Source organism: Ambystoma mexicanum, chromosome 6p (assembly GCF_040938575.1).
Source record: "Ambystoma mexicanum isolate Mex_15411 chromosome 6p, UKY_AmexF1_1, whole genome shotgun sequence".
Taxonomy (NCBI): domain Eukaryota; kingdom Metazoa; phylum Chordata; class Amphibia; order Caudata; family Ambystomatidae; genus Ambystoma; species Ambystoma mexicanum.
The window spans coordinates 1,189,561,815-1,189,585,480 of record NC_090935.1 but is presented as its reverse complement, the minus strand read 5'-3'; the positions used below and the strand labels follow the sequence as shown (position 1 = coordinate 1,189,585,480).

The 23,666-nt window shown below is 46.7% G+C and overlaps 1 protein-coding gene across 1 annotated transcript in view; it reads right to left on the bottom strand.

The window, feature by feature from the left end:
* Positions 1 to 23,666, bottom strand: part of RORB (RAR related orphan receptor B) — a 534,900-nt gene that overhangs the window by 318,941 nt on the left and 192,293 nt on the right. The gene's annotated exons all lie outside the window — the stretch shown is intronic.

Genomic DNA, 23,666 nt, shown 5'->3' with positions numbered 1-23,666 from the left:
ATTAGGGGGTATGTTAAGTAGGTTGAGAAGTTAAGCAGGGGTAGGATGTTAAAATGGCCATTGATTTGAATAGGGGCGAGGTACTTTGGTGTGAGGTAGCGGGATAGGGTGGTGGCCTGCCTGAGGCCGCCTAGCAAGATGGGATCACCCACATATGCCATCGTCTGGCTACACTGGGTGGTATCTGAAGTTAGGAAGGGGATTGGGTGCGGCAGACTCACCATAAGGGTCCCTGAGACCCCTCCAAGAAAGGATGAGCTGACATAGCAAGTCCACACTTAGATGGAGTTCATGCCAGGGGAGTCCCAGGCAATCAGGAACGTTTTAAAGGTTTACGGTGTTTAATAACGTGGGGTCCCTATAAAATTCACTCTGGTGTCTGTGTCAGTCATCTAAAAACCGAGGGTGTAGCCCATCTCCTGTTAATAGTGATTTTATTTTGGCAAATGCAGAGCCCCTCCATATCCAGGTGGACTGGTGGGTGGGGGTGGTGGCATTCATGGGAACTGTCCTTGCTCTGGGGAAGGGAAGTGTACAGTACACCCTTGCCAGACCAGGGCTGGGAAACACTCTTGCTTCCCTTGCCTGTATTGCCCTCTACCTGCCTGGTCGTTTGTTTTCCATATCCAGGAACTAAGTTCTATCAGCAGCCACTCCCCTCTCAGTTGGGGGCCCTCAAGAGTTTGTCCTTGCAGCACCTCCTCTTTACTCTCTCGACCACCTCACTGGGTACTCTCAAATCCTCTTGTGGCCCTTCCCCCATGTGCCACTTAATGCTTCGGTTCCTTTGCTCGACTTCCCGCACACCACTGGAACTCTCTGCCGCCAGACATTAAATCCATTCCCTGGAGTGGCTGCTTTTAAGATATCTTTAAAAAGGCACCTCTGCTCCCTGGAAGGAGCTGCCCCTCTCCCATAAACCCCTCCCCCTCTATATCAATCACCTATATCCAGTGACTTACCGGCACTCGCTACAATATTATAGGTCACAAAAACGGTAATAATACTTACGCCTTTGCCGACCCTGATAACGAGGTCTCGTCTACATTGTCTCCCCTCTCTGTACCGCATCCCACTACTACAGCCTTAAAATGTCACCATGTAATGTTGCAAGACACCTTACCTCGGGGTTTGTCCATGTCCCATATGTACTCTGTACAGAGTTTTTTTGTCAAAACTATCTTACAAAGACATTAATACAAAAAATACAAAATCAATTAACAGCAGAGTGTTCTTGGGGGTGGTTTTCATGGAATAAACAGTAACGCCTCCTGCCCTGCTCTCACTGCTATCTGTGCTTCGCTTTCAGAGGTCCATGATGCCCATGGTAGCCCGTGGCCACAATTATCTTTGCTGTAGTGCATTTCATACATTTGCAAAGTCCAATGATGAAGCAAAAAGGTCAAAAATGTGTGCGCATTTCCAAGTATGGCAACGGTGTTCCTTTCTCAAGTGCAAATAAATATTTCCAGTGCATAAAAAAGAACGGACATTATTTGCAGTACCGTTAAAACCCACATGATGTCGCTGACAGCTACAAATTAATAAAGGAAACCTTCGCTCAAAGAACAATAAATGCTTCTAAAATAACAGGGGATTAAGAAATAATTCCCTGAAAGCCAAAATAATGACGTTTTTTTCAATTTGCACAATTGCTGTTTTATATTTTTCCGCAGCACAGCACGCTCGTCCGAATTTCCATGCAGCAGCGATGATTTGTGCATTTAAGACAATTCTTAAATTAGGGGGCATTTTAACTGTCATTCCCAGCCTGTTAAACTGCATTCAAATATCACAGCGGTATTCAGTCACAATTGTAAGATTTCCCACACACCAATCCCCGGGGAACTCTGCTTTGACACCAGTATTTAATCGTGATTGATGTTCGGGGACAATCTTGTCCAGGATTGAAGCGGGGGTGGGATCTTCCCTTCTGACAAAAGAAATAATTTCTGACTGGGTCATGGAATCACCCACATCAGAAAACGATCATTACACCCACGCAGAGCACGCAGAGCACGCCCAGGATTCAGCGGGCCATGGCCCAGTCGCGTTCTGAGCGCAGGGCTACGTGGGGTCAGCTTGCCCGGCCGAGGGTTCCAGAGTCCCGGAAACCGGGACATTTCAGAGCGCGCTGCGATTATTTATCTTCCTGCGGCTGCATCGCCAGAAGGGGCCCGGGGCTCAGAGAAAGTGTCCCGGCCGCTCATTCGTTGGCGGCCCCCCTCATCCCCCCTCCCCCCGCGGCAAAGTTTTCACAATTGCCTTTGTTTATAGCAATACCCTGCTAATGGGCAGCAGTTTAAGTTAATGACTGCAGCCACCTCCAACTCCATTTTTCGTCATTGTCATGAGCACGAACATAATGAAGATGGCAAATAGGGCAAATAGTACCATAACAGCGGCCCCTCAATCTCTTTCATATAACATGTCTTTTGTTAGCTGTGCCTTTCTCAAGCATGGCAGTTATAGTTAATGGGAACAGAGACGAGACATTTGCAGATGAAAGAGCCCCCCACCCTCACCCCTACACTTATTTATTATAATTTTTTTGTTGCATTTTTTTTAAAGCGCTCACCTATTAAAATCTGATTTTGCTACCAAATTAAGCTACCAAATTAAACAGTAAAGCTCCTTTTAAATATACGGGCCGTATTACGAGATGGGCGATAAGTGGAAAATTGGCGGTAACTCAGTAGCTGCCAATTTTACCACTACGCCAAATTATGAGTTTGAAATCTTCCCACTCAATGCTAAAAAATCGGCAGAATTGGTGGAACTACTGCGGCGGTAATTCTGCCACGGTAATTCCACAAAAAAAGCCCCATTGGGTCCAATGTACCCAACATAAATGAGGAATTACACTGCTACCACCACTTGTAATCAGGTGGAATTTCTGCCTGACCAAGTGGCGGTAACAGTCATTTGTTTTCTGAGCAATTATTGCGGAATTACCATCAACTCGTAATGAGGTTCACAGCCTTTTCCCACAGAAATTGCAGTGTATTTTTTTTACCACACTTTTTAAAAATGAATTTTGACACAAAAATGCAGGAGGTTGATATTTGGGCAAAGCCATATAAGATGGAGTTTGTGGTGCAGTGGCCTCCCCCCATTAAGCAGTAAAAAATAAATCGGTAAAAAATGCGGTATAAAATCCTGCAGTGCCATATCTGTAATACAAATACATAGAACCCTTGGGTGATCTAGAGAACGAGAGTACTGCCCCCCCCCCCAGGAGAATGCGTGTAACTCTTTTATGTGCATTTTTATGCCATGCTATTGAGTCTTATGGCCACAGTCCACCATTTCCACAGATTCATGCGCTTCATAACCTACTAGAGGCGGGGCGGCTGCCTTACATAGAATCATGGGGACAGGGCAAGGATGCTTTGTTGCAATGGCGAGATGTGAAAATCAGAGTTGTCTGCAGCAGTGGTTAATGTACGCCCCAAGTTGCTAATGTGAATTGTTTGTGTGGCCGATTGAGGTGTCTGTCAGAGTAGTGTTTGAGGAGTGTGGAGAGTTGCGTTGCTCTACCTGTGATGGGTAATTTTGGGGAACGGGGACAGTTTATTGTAGACCCATGTCATTTGTTGGTGTACATCCCATTGTGTATGTAACCTGTGCTGTTTCGTTGCTGGAGTTGTGTCAAGATGCTTTGTCGGGTAAGGTGTTAGGAAGAATGATTTTGAGATGTTTATTGTTATTGTTGACATGTCCTGCCCAACAAACCAGTTTGGAAACGTCTGAGTTGGTCACATTCATTTGTTCATGTACATGTAAAACATTATTTCTGCATCTTTTCTGCCTTGCTATGCCATAGTATGTGCGGTTAGTTTAAGTGATGCTATGTCGGGTGACACTATGCAATGGCACACATTCAGGGGCCCATGGTTTCTATTCTGTTGCTCGGGACCTCCCTTCTGACTGTCCATTGACACCTCAAAGACTCCAACTGCAGTGTCACTCAGTCCTAGATGGGATTATGGTCAAATGCAGGTGGACATGCGCCAAGGGCTAGCAATTGACAAAGCCAGCCACACACCACCGCCAATCACTATCATGCTGGAAGGTCCCATTGAAAATGTGTATTTTCTCTTTAAATTCTATCACGTTTTTGGGCAATATCAATGTGGCGTAACTTGCACCAGTTGTTGCTAATTTTGGACTATTTCCTGAAAAAATATTCCTTGGTGAGAACCCAAAGGGGGCACCATACAAGTATGTTTGCCCTTCCCACATAGTTTCTGAGGGTAGCCCCTACCCCAACATAAGAAGAGTTACCTCCTACCCCCATCTCCTGATGTTTCCATGTAGCTGCCTCCCTGGCAATATTCATAGTAAACAATGCCATTTCCTCTCAAAAATCTCAGTTCCCCTTAAGTGATAAAGGTGATTGTTTGACGTGCAAATGTGTACATGATGCATACATTTGCTAAATGGTGACTACAAGCAGATGGGTTTATCACAACCGCTCTTCTGGGGTGTCTAAGACTTGTATTTATATAAGATGTGTTGGACATTTTAAGATCTCAGGTTTTCCAAAGTCATTTTTTAAATAATTAACCATTGCTGGATTTTAGGCTCATAACAAAGAAAAAAGGGTATGCTTTTAAAAATGTTTGCATTTGTGTTTGCATGGATGTGTTTCTGTAGAGATATATGTGTATGCATGTGTGTGTGTGTGTGTAGGGCAAACAGTACCGTTTGTGGGCAGAGAGAGCAATGTGATGCAAAACCTGAGGCAGAATGGGCTTATACTGAGTCAGACTGCAGGATTGGATTTGTGCAATCGAAGCATAAAAGATGGGAAGCGTGACCATACATTGTTGAGACAGGCATTTTTGGTGCACTAGCGGAATAAAACAAGTGTTTTTACAGGGGTTATACTGGCAGGTATTGTTGAGACCAGCCTCCTTACCTTCGAAGGACACAAAAAACATGACAGGGGAGACCAACCTCATGACCGGGTTGAGCAGAACATGCTTCAAAGTGGGGCAGTGCTGGCATATATTGTTGAGAGAAACCTCCTGGTTTTTCTTTGGGGACAGCCTGCATTCACGTGTACTAGCAGTGACTTGGAATGTATTGGAGTGTTGTGTGTGTTGTCCTACAGAAGGGAGCGCAAATTCCACATTGTTACCATTTTAAGTTAGGTTATAATGGGAATCACCCGGCAATACCTTACTGGATCAGTTCAGGAGCACTCGCTCAGTTCCATTTAGGGACAACCTTTACACCCCTCCACTTACCAGCTTGGGCGTAATTTTAGGGGGGGCGGGGGTGTTTGTCCCCCCCAACTTTCATGGCACTCTATTTTGTCGCCATTCATTTGAATGGGGCACCTTTTCTTCAGAGGACATCCCCCCCCAACATTTTCAGCAAAGTTTCTCCACTGGCTGCAACCACTGTAGACTATAGTGGTATTGTTGGTGTGGGACATGGAACCCATGAAGATGGCTAGTTAGGCCTTCTTCGATGACACACAGGGATATCCCGATTACACCCATGCAAAAAAAATACCTTTTTCAGTTTGCCCGGCCCCTGGGCCCTGATACCTGCTATGATGGCCCTCCTGCAAGTAAGTAAAATGGGCCTAGCTGCCCTTTCACATCCACTAACAAGAGGGCATCTGACTTCACTGTTCCCCCTAAGTACCCTGCTGCTATATCCTCTTCTCTTCTGTCTTCCTTTCGCCCTGGCCCCTTCTTTTCTTGTCTTTATCCCTCTTTCCGCTGCCTTTGTTCTACATTGAGCTCTTAGCCCCCATTCTTCTGCCTCTCTTCTCTCTCTCTCTCCCCTTTCTCCTTCTTCTTCCACTCCTCTCTTTTCCATCTCTTCCATGCCTCTGTACCAACCCCTCCCACTGTCCACACCTCCCTTTGCACTCTTTCTGAATTCCTTTTGCTTCACTTGTGCATCCCTTCACTATCCTCTGCCTTTGCCAAGTCTTCTGCTTCTTTCTGTGCTCTCTGTATTTTTTACTTTTTGAGTCTTCTCCTCTTTGCAGTGTGTTCCTTCTACTGAATTTTACCTGCCACTTCTCCCACATGCACCACTCTTTTTCTAGTTCCTTCCTCGCTTTCCTATCCCTTTACACTTGCCCCTGTCTTTGTGTCGTCTTTTCTCACTGTTTCCACATTTACCATTTATTTTCTTCTTCTCTGCTCGTAGCCCCCTCTTCACTGTCTCTCTTTCAACCTCTTGCCAGCTTTTCTTAACACCTATCACTGTCCATTTACTATTTATTTTTTCTCCCTCCTGGCAATCGTTTCCACTCCAGTGCCGCTCTTTCCACATCTCCACTACTCCTTTGCAATCTCCCATCTTGTCACTCCCCCTGCCCCTCTTGACCAGTTCCATCCCTCGTGGGCGATGCAGTTAGCAGGGCCAGTAAGGGACACAACACATGTTTCTTTGGAAGGCCAAAGGCACATTTATTTCAAGTCTTCCATCCCCAAAATGCGACAAAAAAGGGACATAAATGCATTAAATAATCCAATGGTCACATCATTCTGATGACATAAACAGCGTCATAATTACATCATCAATTGTGTCATCATAAGGTACTCTAGCGTGGGGTAGTGACCACGCCCACACACCCCCACGCCCTGGGACGGGCCTGAGGTAAATATGTGACCCCCTAACCCACTGACCAGTCCCGCTCACCCCATGCACGAACCGGTGAGGACCGCTCTAAGAGCCCCTGACCTGCCACCTCACTGTTCCACACCGAACCTAAGGAGCCTAACGTAAATCTGCAATCACTCTCCCTTCCAGTGACCCAAAAGGTTGAGGCCCTTGCTCAATCAAATGCAATGTGCTCCAACCTACCGCCACAGTGCCCCTGGTTTACCGGCCAGGGGCATTCCCCACCATTGCCTACAACAGGTCCCCAGGTCACTGGCCAGGGGCCACCACCACCTGCCATTACTTAAGCCCATCACATAGGACCAGGTACAGCCAGGATTCCTCTCCCCCCACTTCACTGGACCCCGGACACCCCCGGCAACCCCACCTCACTGAAACGTGGAAAATAAAAACATTATTCCGTGGCGAGTGCCATCCGGAAAGTATTTGATGCTTTGATGTGCTCTCCTTCAAAACACACATGCACATAGAAAGACATTTGTCTGTGGCGTAAGCCATCCAGAGATTTATGGGCAATTCTTCCAGGTCGGGCCGACCACCGGTCTCTTCACCGGCTGTAGAGAGGCGTGCAGATATTATTGTCACCCCAAAAAACAGAACCCATATTAAAACCTGATGGCGTTTTCCCATCCAGCATGGCTGGCGTCATACTCCCTGTCATTGGGTATCATCTAGAGGTACAAAATATGGCATATTAGATACATATAAAATTGTAAACCAGTCAACACCACAGCTTCTCGCACCATGGACCCGAGAGCCCACAGCCCCCGCCTACCACATAAAACCAACTCCTGCCACTAAACCTACTGGCCCAGAGTCCCTGAAAATGGGCATCTTTCCTACCACCTGGTCTTACCCAAAGTGACGCAGGAACCCCATACACCGCTCCTCCGCCCCCACACCGGAGGGTGTGTCATGTCGACCACCTTCCCCCTGCTTGGGGAACATCTCTGCCCGACATAAGGCGACCGCACCGTCACCAAGAACATGACAATCCAGCACCTCAGCAACCACTCACAACCAATGTCGAACACATTAACCCCAGACCAACCCCTGGTGTGCCAGGCACCACACAGACAAAAAACACTTTGAGCCCCTGTGCTCCACCGAGGTCACCCAGAGATGCAACCCAGGAGCCCCCATCATCCAATGGCATCCTTGCCACCTACCCACTAGCCACCTGTATGCCAGGTCCTGATAAACGATACACTGGGGGCCCACCAACACTAGGCAAGTGCCCAGTACCTCTGGGTCTTGATGTCCCGGCCCCCCCGACCCTTCCTGCCTGAAGTGATCCCCTGCCCCACACCCTGTGGGACTACCCATACCAATGACGTCAGGACCCAGGCTGTCACCAGGGGGGCAAGTATCTCCCACAACTCAAAAAAACAAAACTGACCACTGGTCCGCTAGATATCATCTGCCCCCGGCCACCTTCCCCCATTATGCTAGGGAACCAGCTTATCCTGCACAAGCCCCTGTGCCAAAACCACCCCCACTGGCACCTGTCACTCGGTACGAGCACAGCCCAGCCGAAAGGTGACAACCCCACTCTCCTTAACCTTCAAGAAACGGAACCTGGGCAGCCCCCGCAGACCCTCTGTTCGCATCACAATGTCCCTGGATCCCGATCTCCCGGCTCCTGCAGGCCCTATCTGCCCAAAAGAGCCCTCCTGCCCCACACAATGTGGGACCCACACACAATTGTCTCTGAACCCCAGGGGGCCCACCTTCATCACCACCAGTCATCCAAGACACCATAACTGTCACTTAGCCAGGGCCTATGCCACCAGAAAAATGTGGCCCCTTTACAACCGCACCTCTTGAAACTGATACCCGAAGTGTAACCAGACCCCTGTCCTGTGTACAGCATCCTCAATACCCAAACTCCTAGCCCCCGCCTGCCCGAAGCACACCAGCCCCACTCCAGCTGGTACCACCACACTCCAATGGCTCTGGGCTCTAGGACTGTCGCCAGGGGACTAGCTTCACACCAACACTACTGAGAAAAAAAAAACCTGTCTCCCATCCTGGCCCACGCCCAACAGAGACTATGGCCCCTAACGATGACCGATGACCCTTCCACCAAGATTTGTCTTTTCCCTCACCCTTTCCATCTTTGCATTCCTCAACCCATCTGTAATCCAAAGGAGAGAATATTTAAATGCCCTTTTATTTCCATACTGTTCCTTTTGATTCTATAGGTACCTGTCAGGCTAACCTACCCAGAGCTGCGTCCTGAAAGGGGGAGTAGAGGCTTACCCTGCCTGCTCACCTTATTTAATCTTGAACAAAGGAAGGGTATTAAACCATAACAAACATTCACATCTGTACCATCAGACACAGTATGTACCTAGACATCAGCATATACACCAAAAAATGATTATACCGGGTGTATGCCCTAAAACTAGTTCAAATAGCATATTTTATTGTTAAGCATCAAATCCTGACACAGAAATCTAAAAAAACATAAAAAACATATGCACATGTCACAATACAATATACAAAACGCATAAAATGTTTTAGTTAAAAAACCAAGGAACAATAATTAGAACCGGCACAGAGCCAAATTAATTGTTGCTCAACACTGTACCCATTATAGCCGACTTATATAAGTTTCTGTCCTGAATGTTATGTAATAACTGGACATTCCTCAGGGACAATCATGTATCTTGTGCTTTGACATGGCGTTCTTTTTCCACTCAAGATTCTATTTCTTAATTTCAATAATGGTACTCCAAAATCTGTAGGTACAATAAACATACACAAACATATCAATATGTGGGCATCACAGGTTTAATTTACTTCACCTAGCCCTAACCCTCAATACCAAAAAAGGGTAAAACAAATAGGAAAATTATTATATCTCTACCTGCAATACGTATCCCAAGGGTATAGTTCTCTTAGGCCGTATAAGGATAGTACTCCTTAGTTCCATCCAACAATGGTCATCACCTCAAACAAGGTCCACACGGTCAAGCTGTACAAAGAAATATATGGGCAAATAACCCCAAACAGAATATTTAAAAAAAGGGGGGGCACTCATGTACCTAGTTAAGCGTTTCAGTGCACAAACCTAAATCACAGCACACACCTACTCCAAAACGTCACCTCACCTTAATAGTCCCAATCCAATCTCAGAAGATAAATCCTGGAACAATCCCAGTCACTTCCAAGTATATAGAAGGTTCCCAACGTCTCAAAATTACATGACCACCAACATAGACACAAATTGTCTACCAAACTTCACCAGTAGTCGAGCCCTGTAAACCCGAAAGTGAGTATCAACTGCTTTGGCCAAGATCAAAAACAGCACACCTGAGCCTTAGGAGCCAAATCACCCGTTCACTGTACTCTAAACGCTTACCTTGTTCTCGCTCATTCCCAAAGTAGCTCAACACTCTTCACCATGATAGAAAAAACCGGAGCAACCTCACTCGGGAAATGCTCGACTTAAAAAATGCGCAAATTACGTGATATCCACGTGTCCTTCCTTACTTCTGTGCATTGCTAAGTAACCTCGCCACTTCAATAGCTCGTAATCACGTGACGTCTTCACGTGTACGCTTGTAAACGTTCGTTGCTCAGCAACCGCCACGCTAATATGTATTCTTTTCAAAAGTAGCGTCCCCCGAATCCGTAGTCTGTTCCAAGCAGCTAAAACAAAATTAAACAGCGGGCCGATCCCATACATGTAAGGCTCTTCTAACCCCCTCACACCATGAGCGGCTGAGCAGCCATGCCGACTAGGCGAAAAAAGCCATCAACGCCCAGTCAAACAAAGGCACATCATTGAGCCCCATCCTTGGAACACCAGGTGTGTAAACCCCCGAAGTTCTAAAACAGAGTATATAAACATTTATCAAATACAAAACAGACCTGTAATCATCATGCTCATGCTAGACCTGACATAGGCATTAACAGTGTATACAGGATGCTACCAGCACAAACGCAAAATACGTACAGTATGATCAAAACAGGCAAAGTTATTTCACATTATGCCACTCCACACTCTCATTAAGTCCTGTAAGATGGCTTTTGGTCATAAAGATACGTTTTTGTTTTAAATTAACCCGTTTTCTGTTGATCAGTTCTTGGCACTTGCCTGTAATCTTTTTCAAATGCACCATTCAAAATCATTTTCAGAATGACCCATGATTTTGAAATGAGCCACTATTGGTGCCGTTTCAATATTATTCGATCATAGGCATCTTGCATTTCCTGTTGGTCTTTCCAATATATATAAGGGCACACGGACATTTGATCATGTAAATTACATTGGTTGTGTTACAATTTGTATGTTCTGTTAGAACCCAATCATGTTTGAGACCTAAATTCACCACAGATACTTTGTGCGTTAAGGGACACATAACACAGTTTCCACACGGATGGTGGCCCACAACTTGAGGTAAGTCCCAAAGAGTCCTCTGTACCCGTGGAGGGGCTACACTTCGTTGTACATCGTTTTTCATCACCAGGTTCCTAATATTGGTGCTTTTCTTAAAGGCCACCACTGGTGGGGAAGAGCCCATACATTTTTTCCAATTCTTACAAATAATCCCCTTCACTTTGTAGAATAAATTGCTAAAAGTGTTAACCCAAACCAAAGGTGGATTATCTGTGTCTTTACTCTTTTTCTCAAACAGAGAGTCTCGGTCATTATTGAAGGCTCGCTTCGCTGCTTGTTTAACCACTCTCAAAGGATAGCCTCTATTGTTTAATTTCTCAATCAAAACATTGGCGCCTTCTTCATAGTTTTCTTTAGTGCTGCTATTGCGTTTAATCCGCAAAAATTGACCAAAAGGCAAATTATCACGAACATGTTTAGCATGATGACTTTTGTAATGAAGCAAAGCATTTTTATCTGTTTCCTTCACATATGGTTTCACATACAATTTGGAGTTGTTATGATAAATTGTGAGGTCCAAATAGTTGACTTCCATCACACTGAAAGTGGCCGTAAATTTTAGATATCTATTTTGTAAGTTTAACCATGTCAGGAAGTTTCTTGCCTCCTCTACAGATCCATGCCATAACAAAAAAAACATCATCAATGTACCTTAACCATTTGGTTATCTGATTTCTAAAAGGGCTCAAATCAGAGTATATTACTGTCTGTTCAACCATGTCCACATATAGGTTTGCTAGGTTGGGAGCCATGGCAGCACCCATAGCCGCCCCTTCAACTTGTATATAGAATTATCCACAAAATTGAAAAAAGTTGTTAACTAGAGCTGTTTCCGCACACCACAAGATAAAAGCATTGCTAACTGGATGGTTGTCCTCCCTTAGAAGTAATGTTTCTTCAATTACTTCCAGAGTAGCGCGCTGAGGAATATTCGTGTATAGAGATTGAATATCCAGACACATCAACACATCCGTGGTAGGACTGAATCCCAACCCTTTAAATTTAGAAATGGCATCTCTGGTGTCTTGCACATAACTCTGCATTTTCATGACAAAGGGTCTCAAATACACATCCACAAATTTGGACAAGGGTTCCAAAATAGAGTTTACCCCGGAGACGATAGGTCTACCTGGTGGTTTCTCAATACTTTTGTGAATCTTGGTAAGAATGTAAAAAATAGGGATTCTAGCTGTATACCTGGCCAAATAGTCACCTTCCTGTTTACTGATCAGACCTAAATCTACAGCTTTTCCTACCTTCTCTTTGATCAATTTCTGTAGTCTAGGAGTAGGGTCTCGATCAACTTTACAGTAACTAATATTATCAGAAAGAAGTCTTTCACATTCCTCAATATAATCCTGTTTGTTTAGAATAACAATGGCTCCACCTGCCATCGAGGCCTGTGCGCCCACCGGGGAAAATACCACATGCTGCCATATAATGCCTACCAAGCCCAGTGTGATACTCTCAGAACCATACCCTCTTTAACCGTGCCCCTCGAATGGCGAGGTACCCAAACCAAGTGCAATCCAGTTGCCATTTCAATGATACCCCATCGTCAGAAAGACACCTCAACTTTAACATTAAAGTAGTCGCACACTCATACACTGGTGGGTCCCCCATACTAGAACGGATTCTCCAGCTCCCCCGAATTAACACCTGCCACAGGCTGAGTGATCCCTACCATTATTTGACCCTGCAAACTGCAGAAGCCACCTATCTCACTGCGAGCCCTCAACCCGCTGGGCTATTTTTGTCCACTATACACCAGTTATCAGCGTGCAAACCAATAATACCTCACATAGCGAGCCCTATAATTATCAACCCCACCGAGTGTTGTCATTAAACCATGCTGTGGACAATCTGTCGCCATTGATAGAGACGCCCCACCTCATGTCCCCCTGCCATACCCCCTGGTACGACTGAAGATGTCAAAGCCGCATTGGCAGCCAAGTGTCCCATCCACTTTTCGATCCTGCTAGAAATTGTTAAACTTATATTTAGCAAATGAAGACCTCAATTGTAAACCAGACCTGCTGTGTAAGGCAGGAGATTACTAATACCGGGGAAACGAAACCTGCTGAGCTATCTCACATCTTAAATAGAATCTCTGCTGTACCCCATACCCCCGGCACATAGCCCGTGAGCATCATCCTGTACTGGGCTTAACACATATCACAGCAGCAAGCGCTGAACCCACTGAGCTGACGGGTGCGCCATCCCTCCTAGCCACGTGTCGGCATTGGGGCTACTCCAACTCGAAATGCAACCCCACTAAATCGTCCCCAAACTCGTTCCAGAGCGCAAATATCCGCTCGCAGCTGCCACAAGTATGCTCCTCATAACCTCCTCTAATCCAGGTTCCACTGCTAGTCCCCAAGGTATTGATTCTCATTATTCCGCAGCGGGAGATTGAACAGGTCGCTAGGTACCCGCTCCTCCCATTTCACAAGACATCCTCATTTTTTAACCACTGCCCTGCAAGTTATTCACCTTTCGCATTGAGCGGGCTGCGACACGTCTAGGCCTAGCAAAACCACATACTTAACACAAGTTTTCCATCATTGCCAAGACCATTGTACATCTAGATAAACCCGACACACCATCAGATAGCCCAAATCACAAGACGGGGGCGCACCAGTCCCCATTGCAGATTACCTCTCCTGAGCAAAACATTGAGCTAGGTAAACCAGATAAACGCACTTTTGTGCCCAGAATCACAGTGTAAATAAACCCTGAAGTCGAGATTGGGCCTGTGTTTTGTGAGGCGCTGTGCATTCAGTCCAGTGGTCTCAGATCACCAATTGAAATTGTTTAATCACAGAGAACATGTAACAAGCGTGCAACTTGCGCTATTGGACTATTTAGAGTATGAATGTACGGTGCATAACATTGCGACAACTGGCTAATTATACTACCCCTTGTATGTTTCCTCTTATCCACCCCGATCACCTACTGATCATTGGTATGTAACTATCTTTTGAATTCATGTTTTTTCCTAACATGGGATTTATCTATTGTTTTATGTTATTGTGTGGAATTACAAATTCTAAATTATTAATTTGCATTGAACAGCCTTGAGGATGACCAAGTGTTGAAACGCGTGTTGGCTGTAATTCAGCACAAGAATAAATGACATTATTAAATTGATCTTTGCAACCTATTGAATGGTTTAAGCACAATGTATCTACTCATAGGGTGGAGCGCAAGTCCACAGCACAATCATTGCATATACAAAGAACTAGATAGAAATATATCAAAAACAAAATAAAGACACCAAACCACACTTACAATGACAATGCATATCAATCAATAATGGTTACAAGAGTGTGGTGTCTACTCAGGGGACCCATTCCTGGCAAAAGTTCACAAGTGCTACGCATTCCTTCTATGACCGTATATATGAGTTGTATGTAGCTGGTTACCACAGTGTTTGTTATTCCACAGTGCGGTAAATAACAGAAGTACTCCGTTTGATGGTGCACAATTTAGGGACCGCAAGGTGAGGAAATGCCAAGTTGTCTTTGCTGGAATTCAAACCTGGTATCTGGAGCTTTGCATGCTGGTCTCTGAAGAGAGTGCTTACCTCACTGAGCTGTCTGGTGGGCAACTATGCAGTACATGGTGCTCAGCGTAATATAGCTCTACCCAAAAACAGCAACAAACAGGCCCTAATGAATGGGAAAAATACACAGAGCCCATACACCGAGGCAAGAAAGGTGATCTTATTTGCTGATGGCTGTGAACAGGCCCTCCTTGCAGAGGAAATGGCCGCACTTAGTAGCTGGACCACAGCTAGCGGCGAAAGCATTACACTCCATCCACTGTGCCACATATGCCAACAGATGACAAAATAATCCATCACCACCTTGCCAACTAACATACACAATAAAAACACTCATCTGCTGCAAGCTCCATTGGTACGTGGAAAGGGCCATGTTGTGTGGCATTTGAAAAAGAGCACCTGCGCCATGTATATGACCGTGTGACGCTGATGATCAGCTCGCGCGATCACTGAATCCTAGGCCGCGGTAGGAGGACCGGTGCGTATGAAGGGAAGATGGGGTGCGCTCCAGGCAGGGCGTCCCCATCATCACTGCTGAATCCTGTTTTGTTGAGGTGATTTGTGCGCAGTGTGTGTGTGATTCTTTTTTACACAAAATAATTAAACAAGGAGAAATAACTCCCTGATCCCGAAAATGCAATTTTCGATAAAATAGGGTTGAGTGCGCATAAATAAGACGGAAACAGCAAGCGTAGTTTAGTGCGTGCAGAAGGTGGTGAGAAGTCGCGGTCAGTGGCAGGCCTGGGGTGTTTTTAAGGACAATGTTTCAGCATAAAACTTAAATTTTAAAGATTTTGTTTCAGACGATGTTCTTAGACACAGGACACTCATAAAATCTCCCCAGGCATGTCCCAATAATAGCGCGAAGCGAGTGGATACACGAATCAACATAAAGCGCCACCAAGGCCCGGAGCAAATGCCCTGACAGAAACCTAGCAAAGACAGCGAACACAATCTGTCCCCAGGCAAAGGTCAGGCGAGAGATCTGAAGCACACAGAGTGGCTGGGATTTCTGACTCAATAGCTCGGACTTTCCTTCACTGCAATACATATTTCACTGCTGCTTAGTAACTGCGCCATTCAGACATCGGCACAAACACCAGAGGTTTGCCCTGCCACACATGGCTGCACGCTCCCACGGGCCTGCACAACGGAAGAGAGGCGGCATGCCGTGACAATGGAAACCTTTCTGAATTGTTCACCTTTGGCACCAACACCAGGTGTGATGGGGTAAACATTTAACACGGGTAAGTCACAGAGCACACACACACACACAGTGTATGCATTGTCTTCAACTTTGCAAACATGGGTCTGTTCCAGAGCCGCCATCTTCCCGGAGCTGCGGAGACAAGTGGGGTGTTTTTGGCGCGTAGTCGCTCAATCCCGACCCAGCACCTAGAGTGTGTGGTGTATGGAAGTACCTGACTGCCTTGGGATATATGCCGCCCGTTGCCCCGGTATTGCAAGCTGCTTTTGAAAACCTGATGCGAAGGCCATTGGGAAACACGCCTAAAGAGGGTAACATTTTTGTTAATGTGTGACAGGAATGGCCGTGTTTTACTGCGACGCAGATACCTCATACACACACCCCCACTAGAATTCCGGCAGACTGGGCTGTGCCAGAAACCCCCAGTCATCCAGATCATGAAGTCCCAACCGTGTGCCCATCCCCCACACGCTCTGCCTGGCACACATGCAAGCCATTCTCCCGGTGGATTAGGAAAGGGCGGCTGCGCAGCGACGGAACTGCACGTCAAACGAAATCAGTGGAATCTGACGAGGATTTAGTGAATGGAAAGGGAATTCAGCACTGGACAGCACTTTCAAATGAGACGCTCAAGTGAGACACCGAGTACTGCATTTTTGCCGGAAGTGTGCACTTTGCATTTATTCTCCTCAGAATTGAAGGGAAGGCGCGACGCCTCACCTTTTTTTATGCTTTTATCGCCTCAAATCGCACATAGTGCCCGATTCGGTGATCACATTTTGCGACAGAGAAGGCGACCGCACGTTTTCGAAATGTTAAGTCATTTTCGACTGACCCACTCGGTTTTGAGCGTGGAGGGCGCTGTGGGTGGGCAGCTTTTGGCGCCGATGTAATGCGCCTCCAAACAGGTGGAGTAGATGCGTGACCAGTGTCTCCGTCCCTTTACTCCACTTCAAACAAAAGCATTCCAACCACGGTATAAACAAATGAGCGGAATACGCAACCTTGCCGGTTGCGTATTGCGCTCATTTGTTTTATACCGTGGGTGGAAGGGTTGCGTAACAATGGTTCCTTCAATGGCCAACCGAGACGCACGGGGATTCTGCGGCGAAAGCAGAGACTAGCATGTATGTCTTTGTCAGTAATGCATTGTTTAAAATAAACCCAGACCTGCACTCTTCTCTCCTTCACACACACCCACAAACACATTGGGCCTGATTTAGAAACATGTTTTCAATGGGACTTTCCCGGACACTGCTGTGAAATTCCAAAGGGCCTGATTTATAACAAATGTTAACACGGGAAAGTTTGTAAATCGGGCCCTTTGCAATTTCACAGCAGTGTCCGTGCAACGTGGGACACAGTCCCCGTTGTGATGGAAGTACTCCTTAGCGACGCTGTTCCGAGCATGCCCCTGCGACAGAATCCAGAAAATGACGCAGTGGGACATTGGCATGCAGCTGCAACAACGCAAACTGCGTGGATGCTGGTGTGCGTGCCTCACTTCTATTGTGCCCCAGGAGTCTCTTCGTGGGACAGTGCACATCCTCCACAAGCAGGGGCGCCATTTGGGGGACACCAAGGGGTAGCGCCATGTGGCTCTTTGTTTCGGGAGTGGCTGGCTTTATTGTTCAGGCCTCTTAGAAACACTGGGGATTTCACAAGTGTAACACTTTTAGCAGTGACCCTAAAAAAGAAAGAATAGGAATACCAAATAATGTGTCTTTCTGGAATTCTATACAATCATTGCTAGACTCATTAAAGGTTACTTTCAAGTACACTTCAGTGGGTGAGTCACTGATTTAGTCTGTTCTTAAACACCTCAGCATTTCCTCTTTCTGAGGTCGATAAATGAGTACCAATGCAGGTTGGGTGATAATGTATGTATATTTGTTCTTTATAAATGCTTAAGTGTAAGTGCTATATAATAACACATCATTATCATTTGGCCTTGGACGTCAGCCGTGATATGCAAAGGGTGGTGGCATCAGGCCTCTGCAAGTTATGGCTCATACGGCTCAGCAATGAAGGAGTTGGTATGGAAGCAGCCCTTTTACCTGAAAGGATGCTCCCACATAACTCCCGCAGACGTGCAAAGCCAGGCTAGCTTTTCTGGCCTCGGCCTTAATGGGGTCTAGAATAGATGGGTCATTTGCATTGTATTCAGCTCTGAGTGGGGTGTAGATTAAGCACTGCCATTGGCTTACTTGTTGCGGTGAAAAAATTGCCCCACACGCTGAAGGCGGCTCTGAAGCAGAGGGGGCCATAAAGCATGGCTACTCTTGGAGAGCTCTTTGCTGTTTTTATCATTGCAAGTTGGTGGCATACAAGTTCCTTCTTGAAGTGAAACCTTTGCAAATGTTTCTCAATTCAGTATTGAGCGGCAGTGGGAAAGGGCCACATTTTGACTTCCGGAGCCACAATTTCTCTTGCACCTGTGCAAAGTTCATGTAATGCGGCCCCTGATCCCCTCTTCCATGTTACAGCATCTGCCCAAGCCCTTTCTCTGACCGTTCAGAAAGAACACGTTCCTCTTATTCCTTGCGCGTTATGTCTTTGGTCACTTTCCTTTTTCTATTTACTTTAGATTCCGTATTAGGATGTTGGCTGTTTGTGAAAAAGGAAACCATGTGGCTTATTTGTGAATTTCAAGTTTGGAAGAGGTGCCCTTTTTTTGGTTTATGCTAGTATGGATAACTTTACATCACATGCTCACGTTTAAGTGTATTGCTTGATCTAAACATACTAAACAGAAAAACATCAACTAATAGAACACTTTAACAAGTTACTTTGCATATCAAACAAGTAAACATGCAAACAGAAATACATCTAACAATATAATAAAAGGCCAGATGTACGTTTGTCCCTCTATGTTTGTCCGATGCAGTCATAGCTTCACCTGCTGTTTCCGCTAGAGGGCGCTGTTGCCTTATGATAGATAGTGGTCCTACTGTGTTAATGAACACCCGCACTTTGACCCGTGTACACAGGCTTCTGCACTAGTACATCAATAATTATTTTGAAAAACGCCAAATTCATACTCTTGAAACTTGCATTTCAAAGATCCTACAAATCCAGAAACCTGAGCAAAACAACGATTCAGTGCTAAAATAGGTTATCCTGGAAAGGTCTTCTCTTGTTTCAAGCCCTACACTATAACCATGAGTATGTAAAGATCACACTTTCATTACTATACACGGGTGAATATGTTTGGCTGCAGCATCCTCATTGTCAAGGTGCTCAGAGCTTGACAAATCTGAACTTTTAAGAAGCTGGGATGGTGCGTTTGGATCACGAGCATGACAGCTTCAGATCCAATAAACAGTTGCTGAGAAGGTCAGGGGCTTTACTGCCAGAGAAGGTTAAAAGAAACAAATGGCGACATTTTATTAAAAAAAAAAAACATATATAAATTGCATGCATGGCACCACCAACTTTAACACTAATGTTGCCATTTTAAAAGTTCACAAGATGGAGTGGAACTCTAAAGAGTAAAACACGTCTTATTCCTGTCAACACTTTAGTTTTCCATATTGTGAAGGAATAAATGCTGCCTGATTATTATGTCTTGCAGGGGTCATTTATCAATGGATTTTTTTATAATCGGCCTGGATTCAGCATATGCTAAACAAATCAAGGTGTATTCCATAGGAATCCTTTTGGTACATGAATGCATCAGAATGTCATGCAGGTGAGAAATGAAAGGCATTCACAAGATGGAGGAGCAACGCACAGCAGAGATCTTGCCTCTGCTCCCTTCCCCTCCTCTGCCTGGTCCCTGCTGCAAAATGGGGCACAGAGGTGCCTTAAGGCATAAAAACATTACACCTTGCTTTTACGCCGAGATTTACCACTTTGCCTCATGTTAAATGAAGATGAAAGTGTTCACTTACGGCTTAATAGCTTGTACATGCTAGGCCAGTTTGTTTTATACGTGTATACCTCCAGGAAGCCAGGTCAATAGGAGCTTCCATTGAAAACCTGCCCTCAAGTGCCCATCATTTCTGCCAGCTTTTCTTTCCATAGAACCTGGCTGATTGTGGCCATTTCGAGCCTATGGAGCCAGTAGACAGGCATGCACTCTCCTGCTTCCTTGTTCGTGGATTCAGCACCCCCAGATTCACAATGACACCCTGGCATTGTGGAAGGCTTAACAGCTTGACCATCCCTGAGGCCAAGACATGCTCACAGCACCAACACAGAAAACATCAAAGAGTGGCAGACTGTTACAGCCTACGAGAGGACGGACTCCTGGCCCATCTCAGCCTGCTTGCACTGTTTTCCTCTGTCCACACTTGGCTTTCAAAGCCCACTGACCACAGCCTCGACAGCACGCCCAGGATACACTTTCTCACTATAGATGGGTAGGTACTACAATTTGACAGCCTGCAGCCTACTCAAATGAAACGTACTAGCCAACTCTTGGCTCTGGCATTTCTGTCATGTGGCTTGGCACCCCCAGATTATCCTTCTGGATTACATGGACAGTCTTCACTTGTGCACATGTTGAGCCCATGACACAACCATGTGGTGATTTTAGTACCATAATGTTGCTGTAATAGGCAAGGAACTACCCTCAAGGAACATTTCTCAGCATTCATGGTGGGTTTCTGATTAATATTCCTTTGATCACTGCCAATGATTACACATACACACCTAGAACCACATACACAGACCCTCGCTCTTAGCCCCCTGGCACTTTCCATTTGTTCCGCTGTTTGTTTCTATCCTACTCGTGCTTCCATTCTCCGCTCACCCTTTTCTCATTTCCTTATCACCACGGACCATACTCTGGTGCACACTAGGCAGATGAACAATACTCTGCTATACAGACAAGCTTTGGCACTTAAGTCTGAATGACACAGTGTAAAGGCCTGTAGTCCACTACGTCGATGAAGGACACAGTGTAAATGCTTTAAAAAATCTACTTATGTTTTCCTGTGGCAAACTATAAGCCTCCAAGAAAGCTTAAATACAGTGATTTGTGGTTTACTAGTGTTTCCCTATTAAAGTAGTATGACGAGCGCATGACAATGCAACACTATTCGGATTTAGCCTTGACTTAAACTTGAAGAGGGCTATCTGAGAAGAAGTGACCATAAAGAACTCTGACCTAGTCCTGAGTTAGTAGAAATAAGACTGTAGAAACTCAGATTTAGTCGTAGCGCTTGTTTTGCAAATCAGTTTCGATCTCTCCAGGTTTAGGTCAGGGTTAAGTCATAGTTACGTCAGGGGCGTGGCTAACTGCCATGTAGAGCGGACGGGTCTCCTGTGAGCTCCGCATCGATGTGCCATCATAAGCTGATTTTCATGCATTTCTGCTAACTTTTAAAAGCTGCAACTTGCACCATTCGTCGGCGGATCTCATCTGCTGTCGCTTGATCCGTCTTTCAGACAGTTGGAGACAACCAACACCGACGCACGTTGAGCTAGAAGAGCCGGAGCCGAGAATCAAAATGGCGGCTCCCGCGTCCTGAGTTTCAAGGGACCCGAGCACGCCTGCACCGCAGAGGACATCATCCATCGGGGCCTGCCGGGGAGCCGGAACAACCGGCCAGCCCACACCGGGGTCGGGAGAGAGATCCACCGCGCTCCTAGACAGAGCGACCCGCCCCCCGAGCCTCCATCCTGTGGTGTCCTGCCCACGGCCACAGGGCCCAGCGGAGCCCTGACAAGACCTGCGGCCGGCCAGAGCCGCGAAGGTGAGCGGGGTGGGGGGTAACCAGCGACTGAGGACTTGCGACCGCATTTCACCGGGGCCTTGTCCCCCCTCACCCCCTTCCAACGCATATCTGCGCCTGGGAGTGTCGCCAAAGCTGACTCCACCACCTTGCGCCCCCCAGCAGACACCGAGAGCGACTCAGGCTCCACGCTCCACATCCACAAGATCTGGTGAATCCCCGGTCTGCTCAAACCTGACGCCTGCCTCTTCGGATGCGTGAAGCCCCGCTCCAGCACCCAGATATTGCAGCCTCTCCCCCCCCTTCGCCTTCATCTTGGCCCTGGGCCCCGTGACAACAGCTCGAACAACACCACCGCGCCTTTTAACGGCGGCCTACCACCGACGCCCCTGTCGTGAGAGCACTGTGCCCTCACAGGATGGCTGGTAAAAGTAGCAGGCCCAAGCAACGGCAGACCACCCTGGACACATACGCCGCCAGCGAATCCCCTAACCCTGAGAGCACGATTTGTGTGCCCACAAGTCTTCAATCGGACCATACAGCACCGGCGGCACCTGAACCCAGCAACACCCAGCTCCTCAAGGCCATCAAACTTCTACAAACAACGATGGAGCACAAAATTGATGCTGTTGCAGTTGACCTGGGCCTTCTGCGCCAAGATGTCCGCTCCCTGGCCGGCAGGACTGACGCGCTCGAAATACAGGTCAAGGATAATACAGAATCCAAAACGCAACTCCTCCGAGACGTAGACGAGCTCCAGCAAAGAGTCAAGAATTTGGAAGACAGGGCGGAAGAAGCGGAGGGGAGAGCCCGTCGCAATAACATTTGTCTCCTTGGGCTACCTGAGGGCATCGAGGGCTCCGACCCCACTAACTATATTGAGAACCTCCTGCTGCAAGAGGTGGGAGCTAGCAAACTCTCCCAAGGCTTCTCTATTGAAAGGGCCCACAGATCCCTTGCTAAAAGACCTCTGCCGGGCGCTCCACCCAGGCCGGTGATCGCAAAAGTCCTTAATTACAGAGATCGAGAAGTGATCCTAGCCTTTTCTCGAGTAGGTGGACACATCAAACGAGACTCTGCCACAGTTGCAATCTATCCTGACTACACCTTCCAGGTTCAAAAGAACAGAGCCCAGTTTATACATACTAAGGCCAGATTGAAGGCAGCTGGGTTACGCTACATGCTCCTGTACCCTTCGAGACTCAAAGTGCTGCACAACAACAGGGCACACCTTTTTGAAACTCCGGCACAGGCCAGAGACTGGATGGATGGACAGCAAATTCCTGACATCGAAGGAAAAAAGCGGAAACCTAGATAACGTTTCTCCCGTCATCCCGACAGCATTCAGGCAGCCTTCACCCACCACTGGCGGGCGGAATGACCCCCCTACTCAGCTGAATGGATCCTGAACAGAGACACTCGAGTCATGGTCCACTCCTCCCCCTGGAAATTTCTTTCCTTTCTTGTTTTTTGGGTGTACATACCCACCCGTAGGGCACCTAGTGACCCAAGCACGATCCTATGGAGCGGAAACGGGATTGTCATAACGAGGGTGACCTCGCTGGGCTAGTTCTATGTTTGGGTTGTTTACAGTTAAGGGGAGAGGGTGGGAAACGGGGAGTTATTACTACAGTTGGGAACCGCAAACGAAAATCACCAAGACCACGGAAGCACTCGTCAAGCATTTCAGCATCAATAAGACTCAGAGTGCTGCCAGCCTCACTCGTCCGACTACGCAACAACTATGGCTGACACAGTTAAGATCGTCACATGGAACGTTAGAGGTCTAAACAGCTTTGTCAAACAACGTCGCGTCCAGTCCTACTTGAAGAGATGCAAGGTCGGAATCGCCATGCTCCAAGAGACTCACCTGTCAGCCAAAAAGCTAGACGTCTTGGCCAAAACTTGGCGCGGCACCCTAGTGGGTTCCACATACTCCTCCTATGCCAGAGGGGTCCTGATCTGGATTGCCCCCACGGTCCCCTTCAGGCTCACCAGCACCAAATCAGACAACGAGGGGAGAATGGTTGTGGTTTGTGGTTCCATTGAGGGTAGAGAACTGTGCCTGGTCAGCACTTACGCACCCAACCACGACGCAACTACCTTCTTCCACTCCCTCTACACACGACTCACCCCATATATGGACAGAAT